Source organism: Antechinus flavipes, chromosome 3 (genome assembly GCF_016432865.1).
Source record: "Antechinus flavipes isolate AdamAnt ecotype Samford, QLD, Australia chromosome 3, AdamAnt_v2, whole genome shotgun sequence".
NCBI classification, from domain to species: Eukaryota; Metazoa; Chordata; class Mammalia; order Dasyuromorphia; family Dasyuridae; genus Antechinus; species Antechinus flavipes.
The window spans coordinates 577,854,092-577,867,110 of record NC_067400.1 but is presented as its reverse complement, the minus strand read 5'-3'; the positions used below and the strand labels follow the sequence as shown (position 1 = coordinate 577,867,110).

The window sequence follows — 13,019 nt, the reverse complement described above, 5'->3', positions numbered from 1 at the left end:
GTGAAGAACCAGCCTTGAGGAGCCGCCTGCTTGACCTATCCCAGCGGGGCTTTAACCAGCGGCAGCCAAAACGTTCTTTTGAGAGTGACCTGTCTAAAAAGGAACTTGGTGGGACTCTGTGAAGGGATACTTAAAGGGCCCAGTTGCCTTCCTCAACGTTTGAGCCCACTCTCCCCAGAGCTTTGGGATTTTTCTCTTTGCTTTATGTCCTCACTAAATATCCTTTGGTAAAAACTAGTTGATATCAATTGATATTGGGAGTGAGAAGTACGCTGGATGGCAGCTAATGAGTGACAGCAGCAGATATCAAAGCCCTCCAGGTTGCCCCCTGAACATCAAAGGGAGAAGAAATCAATTGTCCTCCCTAGACCGAGTGCACTAATATGGCTAAAGATGCATGGCTAAGCTCGAAGGAGAACGCTGCATACCAAAAATATAGATAGATAGATAGATAGAGGGTTCAAGATGAAATGAGATGACCTACGTAAAGCAGCTTGCAAACCTTAGATTGTCTATTTCTTGAACTTGTATTTTGCCTCTTATTGTATTCTCAGTACTTAGCATGGTTATTGGCCCATAGGAGGCACCTAATATATTTTACTGAAAGCATTATATAAATGCTAGCTATCATCATCATTGTTAGCTCATATTATCATAACCCAGTGACCTAATGAGCTAGAAAACTAAAGTTTCACCAAAGTTAAGTGATTGCACAAAATCATATCTTTAGTAAATACTGGAATTGACTTTGAACACTAACTTCTCAATTCTAGATCTGAATCAAAGGAAAGGAAATAGGGCCATACTTAAGAGCTTACAGATGATAATCACTCAGAGATGGACCCATTTTTACACTAGAAAGGAAGTGTTGGGTTCAGTCTTGAAGTATGGAGTGGATGGGAAAGGCTTAGGAGTCTCAGTTGACTAGGGGAGGAGGAAGGAGGTTATGAAGTTTTTCAGCTAATTCTGCCCAAGTTGCTTCTTCCCCAAATAGCTGGCAGCCCCCTTAGCCCCAGGTTCCTCCACCCCCACTTCCTGTTCCTGCTTTCTCCCCCCCCCCTTAGTCTCAGTTCTTCTTACTCCAGAGTGAGGTCACAGAAGAAGCACATAGGCCCCCAAAACTCAGCTCTTTTCCCAGGTCAACCCAAAGGAGTGGAGGTGGAGAGATTCTGTTTCTGTTTTTAGATTTGTTATACAAAGCACATGCAAATGATAGTATCAAAAGGAAGCCTGAGGGCCTAAAGGGGATATGGAACTGATCAAAGGTCCTTTCACTTTAGGAAGCAAATGCACAGAAACTATATGAGATGGTGTTTAGGGCCCTTTGGAAGAAGTGAGGAATATAAATCAACTCCATGTCTATGTACCTGCAGAGACCCTTCCTACTCTGAACCCAGGGTGGCAATTCCACTGAGTTTCTTTCATTGTGGGCCATTCCTTTCACTAAACTACAGAGTATCAACCTGCAGTGAGCACAGAATGCTAGAAGGGAACTTTAAAACAGTGTTGGGATCAGGAGAGAACCTAGAAAATGGAATATTAGAGCTAGAAACGGTCTCAGGACAGAGACCCTCAGAATGGGTAAGAACTTTAAAACACAGACGGTCAGTCCTAGAGAGATGTTAAAATAGACTAGGAAGGAGCTTAGAACACAGAATGTCAGCATTGGGAGGGCCCTTAGAACATAGAACATTAGAACTGGATAGGATCTCAGACCATATTAAGGCTGAAAAGGTCCTCAGAGCACAGAAAATGAAAACATTTAATGGCAGAAATGAAACTGGAACTCGAGTTACCTGGCAGTCGAGTCAACCAGCATCTAGTATGCATTAGTCATTTGTCAGGCCATCATTCTCCCTTTTCATATTCCATAATTTACCCAGCCATTCTCCAATTGATGGGCATCCACTCAGTTTCCAGCTTCTAGCCACCACAAACAGGGCTGCCACAAACATTCTTGTACATACAAGTCCCTTTCCCTTCTTTAGTATCTCTTTGGGATATAAGCCCAGTAGAAACACTGCTGGATCAAAGGGTATGCACAGTTTTGTAGCCCGTTGGGCATAGTTCCAAATTGCTCTCCAGAATGGCTGGATGTGTTCACAATTCCACCAACAATGTATCAGTGTCCCAGTTTTCCCGCATCCCCTCCAACAATCATCATTGTCTTTTCCTGTCATTTTAGCTAATCTGACAGGTGTGGAGTGGTGTCTCAAGTTGTCTTAATTTGCATTTCTCTGATCAAGAGTTATTGGAGCACCTTTTCATGTGGCTACAAATAGCTTCAGTTTCTTCATCTGACAATTGTCTGTTCATATCCTTTGACCATTTATCAAGTGGAGAACAGCATTCTCCCTTTTTCGCCAAAAATCTGTTAGTGGATGATGTCTGGGCCAGAAACCAAAAATATTCAGGTTCTTGAACCAACTTGCTTGTAATCTTAGTCAATGTGCTACCCTTTTCTAGACTTTACTTGCTCCCTCTGTAATTTGAAATGCTTGGACAAATGGTCTCAGAAGGCCATTTCAGCCCTGACCTTCTAGGATTCTGTAACTCCAAGTGAATAGTTATATGACTTTGGCCAAGGCATTGCTTCTCCTGGGTCCCAGGTTTCTCATGTGAAAAATGAAAGGGTTCTATCAAATTCCTTTTAGCTCTGACATCCCACGTTCTAAGGGCCTTCCCAGCTCTGACAGACTAGTTTCTAAGCACCCTCCAACTCTGGCTTCCTCTGAAAAGTCAGAAAATAGAGCCTTTTCTAGATCTAGCATTCTATATTTTAAGGTCTCTTTCAGTTCCAACAGGGTGTTTTCCAAAGTTCTAATGATACCCTTTGGGCTCCATTCTGTATCCCGAAGTCCCCTGGCTTTTTGGGCAAAGTGCTGAATTTGGAGCCAAGATCACTGGAATCCTGTCTCCCATTCTTCCCAGCTGTGTGAGCCTGACCAAATCCCCACCTCTTGGGCCCTGCTTTTCTCATTTCTGAAACCAAGATTGCGATAAGACCACATCGATAAAAAGCTTTGCAAACCTTAGAGACGACAGACATGGTTATGATGATGATCAGCTGCTCTCCCCCCAGGAGTCAGTGATGGTCCCTCCCATGTGCTCATGCCCCTCCCTCAGCTATATCTACCACTATCTCTCTTCTGAGGCAAAAGCTTCTGGCAGGTCCAGCCTGGAGGAACAGCAGCTGTGCACAAAGACTCCAAGATGAAGGCTTTCTTCCTCCTCCTCCTCCTTTGCCTTGGGGCCATGATTCAGATCGAGGTAAGCGCATCCCTTGTTCTATCATATCAAGATGCTCAACAACTCTGATTTCTAGCTGCAGTGGAATTTTTCCAGAGAAAGGGGACTAACCCCCAAATCCTTCCTACTGCCTGGCATCTGAAAAGCCTCCCCCCCATTACCCCAGTACCCCATTGCTCCACAGTGGGATGAAATCAGACCATTAGATGGGAGCCCAGGGCATATAAACTATCCTCTGCCCCTACTGAGGATCCAAAGGGGGGAACTGATTTTAATGCCAAGAGTTGAGCTAATTACCCTATGAGATTTAGAAGACAGATTCTGGATGAAATATTCCTCAGAGACAGCTCTAAAGAAACTCCCCACAATGGGAAGAGACCACCAGATAAACCCTTTGCCTTTGGGTTTCCTTCCTGTTGATTGCATGTCATTGACCTGGGTCTGTGACTTAACTTCTCAAACAAGAGTCTATGACTTTCAGTTATGGAGAAGCTGACAGCCTGCATTGGTAGAGGCAATTTCTTCATTGGGGAGTTCCCAGGGCCAATTAAATCATCATTCTAATCCCTAACCCTTCCCCTCTGCCAGGCTGGCCTGCCTGAAAGGTTGGGAGCAGACTCTCTTCCTGTTACTCCATCTGTGATCCCCTGTATTGAGAAAGACCCCACCTGGGTTGCTAGTCCCAGTGCTAGCTCAGACGTGGGGTGAACTGTTTTCCCTTCTAGGTCCCCATTATAAAATATAAGCACGAAGCTAGATGTTTGCCACTCTGATGATCTAAAAGTCCCTGCCAGCCATTCTGTTCTGTAGTCTTAACATCCCTTCCAACACCAAAGGATGTCATCTTTTGTTCTGATCAGGCGGTCTTAACTTTTTTGGTATCGTGGACCTTTTTGGCAGTTTGGTGGGGCTGATGAGTCCCTTCTCAGAATAAGACTGTTAAATGATTGTAGGAAATGTTTAATTTCAACTAGCAGTGTGTGGAAATAAGGCTGTTGTGATTTTTCCCTCTTTGGCTTAGTTCATAAACCCCTGAAATCTATCCCCAGACCCCTGGGAGTCCAGTAGGGAATGGTGCATCCCAGATTCAGGCCATTGTGCTGGTCCATGTCCATCATCCTTGCTGGGGCAGGGGGAAGGCTAAGAATGGTGGATCTCTGGAATTTGGGAGTTTTGATCTGCAAGAGGGCCAAAGACAGTTCAATGAAGTGGAGGTGGGCAGCCCAGGAGAGGGTTAAAATGTCCAGACTGAATATCCCTGAGGAGCAGCCTCAGTTCCACACTAGTTGAGAAGGGAGACTCAGTCTTTTCCCCTGCCTCTGAAAACCAAACAAAACTTCTTAGGATAGATTGAACCAAAAGGGGGATTCTTCTCCCCCTTTGGAACCAGGCTAGAGCCCTCACAGTTGGCCAAAGGGTTCTTGGATTGGTTTACTTTATACCTGATTTCTATGACATAAAGGGGTTATTGATTCATTTTTCAGTCACGTTTAATTCTTTGTGACTCCATTTCCTTGGCAAAGATGCTGGAGTCGTTTGCCGTTTCCTTCTCCAGCTCATTTGACAGATGTGGAAACTGAGGCAGACAGGGTTAAATGACTTGTCCAGGGTCACAAAGTTATAATTGTCTGAGACTGGATTTGAACTTGGGAATATGACATTTCCTGACCCCAGAGCCCATCCTCTATCAGGGGTCCTTAAACTTTTTAAATAGGGGGCCAGTTCACTGTCCCTCAGACTGCTGGAGGGCCGGACTATAGTAAAAACAAAAACTTTGTTTTGTGGGCCTTTAAATAAAGAAACTTCATAGCCCTGGGTGAGGGGGATAAACGTCCTCAGCTGCCGCACCTGGCCCGTGGCCGTGGTGTGAGGACCCCTGCACTACGCCATACTTTCCTGCATACTCCATCTCTCTCCCCCCCTTCCTGTAAGGTTAAATTGGGTGGCCCAACAGTTGAAACCTCATGGGATTGTATCACGATTCTTGGGGAGAGAAGGAGGATTATCTGGGTTGTGGAGTAGGGGAGGGAGCAGGACTTGATGGATAGATTCCTGGTCACTTACAACTACTTCCTCCTCAATACTCCCCTTCCCCAAGGGTCCCCACCCAGCTGCCACAGGTATAAAGGCCTCATTTGCATCAGACTTCCTGGTTACCCACGGCGGTAGGAAAATATGCTTTAGGAAGTCAGAGAACCATAACTCAGCCCTGCCCCAGCTGGCTTTTCTCTCAGTAGACCAGAAACTGAGACTGCCGGCGCTTGTAGGAACCTTCTGGTTCAGTGGCTCCGTTTTACAGATGAGGAAGCTGAGGCTCAGAAAAGGGAAATGCCACCTGCAGTTATCAGAAAAAGGGGCCCACCCAGCTTTCCGGGCTCCCAGCCCTGCTCTCTTCCCTTGCCCTTCCACTGGCCGGGATGCTCCTTGTAGGGGAGGTAGGGAACGCCCGGGGAATGGTCCCCCATTCCCTATGTGGGGGAAGGGGAGAGAGTGCAACGGAGAACGCCTTCTCCCTCCTCTCCTCCAGAGTCCCCCGGAGTCCTGCCTTGGTTTATGTGACTTTATCCCAGCCACTTCCCCTTCCTTGGCTTCAGCTTCCCCATCTGTATTAATTAATTAAGGCATTTCTCAACATGCTCTTTTGTGCACTCTGACCCCTTGTAGCTCTTCTGCTCTCTCCGATGTCTACTCATTCTGCTGCCCAGGGCGGTTTCTCCTGGGATAGAGTGCAAATGACTCGGGTTAGCAGGCAGGACCCTCTCCAGGGTGGCCCCCAGTGACCTCTTCAGACTTGTCTCGGAAACTTGCCTTGTAGCCGAACAATCGCCCCGGGCCTTCCCCTTGTGCCCTATTTCTGCAATGGGTCCTTCTCACTAAGCCTGGAGTCAGGAAGACCTGAGTTCAAACCTTCAGAAACGGAGCCGGGTGATTCTGGGAAAGTCACTGAACCTGTTTGACTCGGTTTTCCCAACTGTAAAATGGAGCTAATAACAGCCCCTACCTAGAAGGCATTCATGTAAGTGTAATGCCAGAGAAACTGAGGCAGGAGAGAGATTAGAGAGTTTTTAATATTTTATTAATGGGAGAGTAAGATTGACTGGACAGGACTCTCGTCTCAAATTGTCCAGCCAGACAGAGATAAAGATATACTGGGACCAAGGAATTCATGTTGGTCCCAGGTCTGGAGGAGACTATCATCTCAAAGAATCCAGCGTCCAGCATCCACAGCCAGCCGCCATTCTCCAGCAATGAATGGAGGAATCTCTAACCTTTATATACCTTTTAGAGACAAAGAAGAGGGAAAAAGAGCGGGAAAAGCCCAGCTGGAAAAGGCTATGATAAAGATGTCAGTGAAATATCTTGGAATACTTTAAGGGATGTTGTAAATTTCTCAAGGACAGAAGATAATCAGGAAGTCTACTCTCTTGTTTATCTTACTTGGGCTAACAATTTATATCCTTAGACTAATTGGTCCTCAGCCTTCATGGACCAGAGGGAGATTTACAGCTTAGGGGAGTAATTAGGGAGACTGAGACAAGGGAAACTTGTACAAGGAAACTGAGTCAGGACAGTTAAAGAAAACTGTGGCATAACATTCCACACTCTCTTTCCTAAATATTCAAACCTTTGAATCTTAGCACCTTCCTCTAGATACCCAGGAGGTCTTTGACCCACCTTATGTAAAGCAAATGAGCCAAAAATAAAACTAGAAAAATGTAAGGACTCATATGGCAAGAGCAAGTCTCTCCCTGATAACCCCAGAGTTAACAGCTGTACAAAGGCTCCCTTGTTGCAAGCATGTCAGGTCCTCTACAGTTCTGGAGCACCATCTCAGCCAGAGAATCCAGCTTGAGATGGACAGTTAGATCTGTGGTCATTTGTGCACTTAACTGTCTCTGCTTACAGATCAGCAGGACCAAGGGCTCAAGCCCATTCAGAGGAGCAGATCTCTCCAGGGGAGAAGGATGAGGCTTAGTAGCTCCACCCGTACCCACCCAGAGAAACAGGCAGGGCTGCTATTAGAATACAGATTTCTGAGCAGATTATGCACAGTTAGACCATCAAGGCAGGCAAACTCCAAACTTTTTAGGTGCCTCATGCCAAACTTCAAGGTCCTTTGAAATGCTGAAATACTTAATGAACTGGGGTTACAGGAATGGAAAAATAGATCAGAGAGATTGCCAGTCCCAGGACAGGTGTCTGATTTCTAAAACTTTTCTAAAAAAAAAAATAATCCCCAAAACTGAGTCTGCCAGGGCACTTTTAACAAAATAAGGGATTCTAAAACTAAAGCATCCAAATTCAATCTGAACTAGTGAGATAGGGGGTGGGGCAGAAGTGCCTAAAACAAAGTGAATAGGAACTAGGGGTTCCCATTCTTTCAGGTATTTTGAAAAAAATATACCAGTTTCCCCAATGTTCTATCTCTTCCTCCCCCCCCCCTTTTTTTTCTTCTCATGGAAAGGAATTATCAAATGACCATTCCCCATATAAATTCCAAGAGCAAATCAAAATCCCTATACATAACAGACTAGTACAGTAGCATTTCCTAAAAATCCCTCAAACATAACAGCAACAGTTACACAGTGTTAACAAATCCCATCCCAAATCTTAAGCACACAGTAATAGATGGTCCAGGCAAGGTTTAACAGTCATTCATCAACCATTCCCAAAGTCCCTCATATCAGTCCAAAGTACAGTAGATACAGGGTCTAGTCCATGGTTCTCATCCAAAAAAAACTGCTGTTTCAGGCTGTGAAGTGATAGGAGGCTTATTCCTTGCAGAATGGGTGCTTCATGCTGACAATCAAAGCTGATCAAAGCTGATCCAGGCTCCAGAAGCAAGCCAATATCTGTAATTTGACCAAAATCTAGAACAAAAACACAGATCTAACAAAGAAAGATTAGATCAGTCTCAGACAGAAAGATTCGGTTCACCAGACTGCTGCAAAATATGAGGAGGCCAAAATAAATTGGCCAGCAGTTTCCTATGTGAAGAGATGAGTTTGCTTTACAGGCCACGCAAACGGGTGCAGTCCCAAGTTGTAACATCAGTGAGGTCTCACAGACCCCTGTTAATTGTCCTCTTATCATGTAGAAACCTTAAAGAAACAAAACACAAATATCCAGTAACAGACAGATGACCAGGCGAAATACTCAGTTGCCCAAGCATTTAGGATACAATGATTACATATGACCAGACTGAAAATAACAAGTCATAACATAATTGAATTGCATTAACAGTTGTACTGACCATTGCTCTGATCAGAGAGATCAGTTACAAAAGGAAAAGTGCAAGAACATAACTATAACATAACATAAGCAGTTGAGTTTTAACAGCTTATCAATCAATTGTCCCAGTAACTGTCAGAGGGTGGAGCTTTAAAACTCCCAAATAGCATTAACTAATTAACTCTAAGCCCAAAAAACTTTTACCTCCAATAACAGATATCATTAATCGAATTTCTGATAACTCCTAAACAATTATTTATCATAACCTTGTAGTAATAACAGAAAGAAATTTTGTCTCAGTAAGTTCACAACTTAGAACAATTATCATATCTAGGTAGATGTTACATAAATGAACATTATACATACAAATCATTTGGCTTTTAAAATACCCAATACATAGAAAAATATCCCAAATTGCATATTGTCCATAACAGAAACATCTTCAAAAGGACAAAGAAAAAACTATTATGTTCAGAGGCCCTTTAAATAACCTCAGGATGACCAAATACAATCAATTTAAACTTATACAAAAAACCCAATTCCACATAAAAGAATTCAAGGGTTTTTTTTATTTTTTTTTTTAACATAGCAATATTTGTACCAACATATGGATCACATTTATGACCATATCTCTTAACCAAGAAAACTTTTATCTATCAAAAAAACAAATATTCAATCAATTAACTTAAAAGTATGTCCTTAAAAAAATCAAAGTTTGCTGCACTGGCCGTAATCAGATAAGAAAAAAAACGGCAGGAACATACTTAAGAGGGGTGAGGGGAGGAGAGGATTCCACATGGCCACCCTTCCCCCACTCCTGCCCCCTGGAAAAAACTTCCCTCAGGTTCCCCACTCGATTTTCTACATGGGGATCCTTTTCAAGATTTATCCCATCAGTTTCCCAACATCAGGTTTCTTCCCAAATCTACCCATTTCCAACTTTCTCTTTCTGCCCGGCTACATACTTAAACAATCTCCTTAAAGAACTTTCCTATCAGATGCTCCTGATGCTACTGTAAAGTAGCATAAGACAGTAGAGGTGGATGGCTCCCTCCCCCACGTCTTTACCTACTCCCAAGTCTTTCACCTTCCTTAAATCATGCAAACCTCTAATTGCCCCTACTAATCAGTCTTTCCTAAATCACCTGCATTCCTCTTTCCTTTTTCCTTCAAAAACCTGTAAGATTCATACTATAGTGAATAGTCCAAACCTCCAAAAACCCACATATGTCCAGCATAGCTGGTTTTAAAGTATAACTTATGTTAACAAATAACTCAATATATTTCAGAAGGTAACAAACTGAATCAAATTAATACAGCTGTTTTTAAAAGTTTTTTTTTTTTTCATTTTTCTTTTACCACATTCCTACTAACAGCTATTAGCATCTTATCTCCAGAGCTTTTATTGCCCAGGCCAGGGTAAGCTTGAATTTTATTGCTCTTTACTCTAGTAGGCTTTGTTTCAAGGGGAAAAACCTTTTCTGTCCGTTTAAAATAGCTAAAATCCATGTACTTACAAAATTAGTACAACAGGTTAAAAGTTTTTTTAAAATCACAAGCAAATTTTCAAACAACTAATCCCCAAATTTCTTAATCATTGTTCTTAAAACTTAACAAAGCTTTTAAATCAGCAAAAACAGACTAGGGGCTGTATTTTAACTTTCCGAAATTCCAAATCCCTTTCAATCTATTTTTTCATTTCCTTTTTTTTTTTTTTTTTTTTTTCCTTTCTTTCTCTCCCCTTTCTCCCTTTGTCTCACAGGCTGCTGCAGTCAGCCAGAGACAGAGAGAGAGAGAAAGATTTTTCAAACTTCTTGATATTCTCTAAACCTGCAACACAGAGGCTGAAACCTTATCTCTTACAAGCTTGCTACCTTTTAACACAGACACACACAGACAAACATGGAGCTCCATTTTAGTAAGCACAGTTGCAACGTTGTTCTTAAAAATTTTTCCAACCAATAAAACAGACAAATCACACAGAACATAGAACACACATCACACAGACTACACAGTTACAACATTAAACAAACATATAACACATAACATATACCCAGAGGATATTTCCCAGCGTCCCAGAAAATACCCGTCTCAGAATTTTTAAACCCGTCGGTATTTATTCTGAGACTACAGGTTGCTAGCAACAGACCAGACCAGAACCAGAACCAGAACCAGAACCAGATGGTACCCCAAAAGGTACCCAGACAGACTTACTCTCCCAAATGCCGAATCGATTCCGTTGTCCACTGTAGGCCAGACTGAGGCTGAAGAACTGCTTACTTTTCTATCCAGAGTGCTGATCTTTTCCCAAGGAACAGACCCAGGTTCTGAGCCCAGGCCTAGGTGGAGACGGAGAGGTCTCCAATCTCTAATCCAGTTCTCAGTTTCTATTATCTCGGGGAACCTCCAAAATGTAATGCCAGAGAAACTGAGGCAGGAGAGAGATTAGAGAGTTTTTAATATTTTATTAATGGGAGAGTAAGATTGACTGGACAGGACTCTCGTCTCAAATTGTCCAGCCAGACAGAGATAAAGATATACTGGGACCAAGGAATTCATGTTGGTCCCAGGTCTGGAGGAGACTATCATCTCAAAGAATCCAGCGTCCAGCATCCACAGCCAGCCGCCATTCTCCAGCAATGAATGGAGGAATCTCTAACCTTTATATACCTTTTAGAGACAAAGAAGAGGGAAAAAGAGCGGAAAAGCCCAGCTGGAAAAGGCTATGATAAAGATGTCAGTGAAATATCTTGGAATACTTTAAGGGATGTTGTAAATTTCTCAAGGACAGAAGATAATCAGGAAGTCTACTCTCTTGTTTATCTTACTTGGGCTAACAATTTATATCCTTAGACTAATTGGTCCTCAGCCTTCATGGACCAGAGGGAGATTTACAGCTTAGGGGAGTAATTAGGGAGACTGAGACAAGGGAAACTTGTACAAGGAAACTGAGTCAGGACAGTTAAAGAAAACTGTGGCATAACATAAGGTCAAATGAGATCCTATCTGTACAGTGCTTAGCTCAATGCCTGGTTCACAGGAGGCACTCATTGAAAACTTGCTCTCTGTTCCCTTCTGCCTCTCAGAATCTTTACCTTCTTTCAATAACTACTTATTTATATTGATTTATATTATATAAATACTTAATATATTAAATAAGCATTTATATTAAAACTTCCATGTTTAAGACACTGTGCTAAGTAGGTAATGGTGATGGAAAGCAAACTTACAGTCATTCAGGTATCACTTTCCTGACGTTTTCCCTGAATCTACCAATTGTGAATGCTCTCTCTGTATGTCTCTTTCCTTCTCCTCCTCCTCCTCCTCTTCCTTCTCCTCTCTTTCTTTCTCTCTCCCTCCCTCCCCTGTCTTTCTTTTGTCTCTCTCTGTCTCTGTCTGTCTCTGTGTCTGTCTCTCTCTCTCCCTCCCCCCCCCCCCCCCCCGTCTCTTTTGTCTCTGTGTCTGTCTCTGTCTGTCTGTCTGTCTCTCTCTTGTCTCTTTGTCTCTGTCTCTGTCTCTCTCCCCCCATCCACTGATAAATGTTTTCTCTCTTCTCCAATTACTTCCAATCACCTCTAAATGTATATGGCATACCCCAAGTAGAATGTAAAGTTCTTGATGAAGACTTTTTTTAATCTTACATTTTCAGAACCTCACACACAATAGATTCTTTAACAATTGTTAAATTGATTTGAATTCTACCCCAAGTGTCTTTCTGCTCTTACCTCTTTCCCAAACTTCCTTATAATCTAGAGCTGTGAGGGACCTTAGAAATCATTTAGTTCAACATTCTTATTTTACAGATAAAAATGTAAGACTTAGAGAAGTGACTTTCCATAGTTATGTAGGCAGAGAGGCAGGTTTCAGACCCAGGGCCTCCAGCACCAAATTTTTTCTACTTTGGGTTTTCCCAAATGTGTTTGCTCCTAAAAGAACCCAAAGGGATTTCCCCTCGGATCTTTTTTCATTATTTAAGCAAAATGGAAGATCTGAGGATGAAGTCTTTCTCCCTCTTCCCAAAGAGGGCTTGGATGGGGGGGAATGGATGGAACCTCCCACAAGTCGGACTCTGGTCCAGCTAATAGTGATGTCCTCTTGTCCTGGGGAGCTGCATGTGGGCTCGGGCTCTGGATCTCCCCACTACATAACCTTGTCCATCCTCTGCAGGCCTCCACCATGACACCAACAACCCCAGCAACGACGGGCCAGTCACCTCAGCTGTTCCATGGACCCTTTACCTGGAGCATCCTCCTCCTCACCGGAGTCCTCACTTACCTCCTTCAGCTACACTGAGGCCTGGGACCGAGACTGCAGCCCTGGCCCCTGAGAGCTCCCTCTTCTGGGCCCACCCTCCCAGCACCTGCAGCCCTCCTCAGCTGAACATCCCATGGCCTCCTGAGGAGCTCCCATGCTCAGGATAGCACCTGTCAGCCAGGGTCAGGGATTGATTTCGCTCCACACTCCAAGGGTTATAGTGATGAGAGAGCAAAGCACCGACCTGCTTGACTCAATAAAGCCATTAAAGCCTGAGAGTGTGA

At 43.3% G+C, this 13,019-nt stretch overlaps 1 long non-coding RNA gene across 1 annotated transcript; it reads left to right on the top strand.

Annotated features, from left to right (window-relative positions):
• The first annotated feature begins 1,813 nt into the window (after window positions 1–1,813).
• Window positions 1,814–13,011, top strand: LOC127555653 (uncharacterized). Its single transcript, XR_007952252.1, has 2 exons — window positions 1,814–3,270; window positions 12,649–13,011. It is a non-coding gene; the product is annotated as an uncharacterized LOC127555653 (long non-coding RNA).
• Window positions 13,012–13,019: the final 8 nt, after the last annotated feature.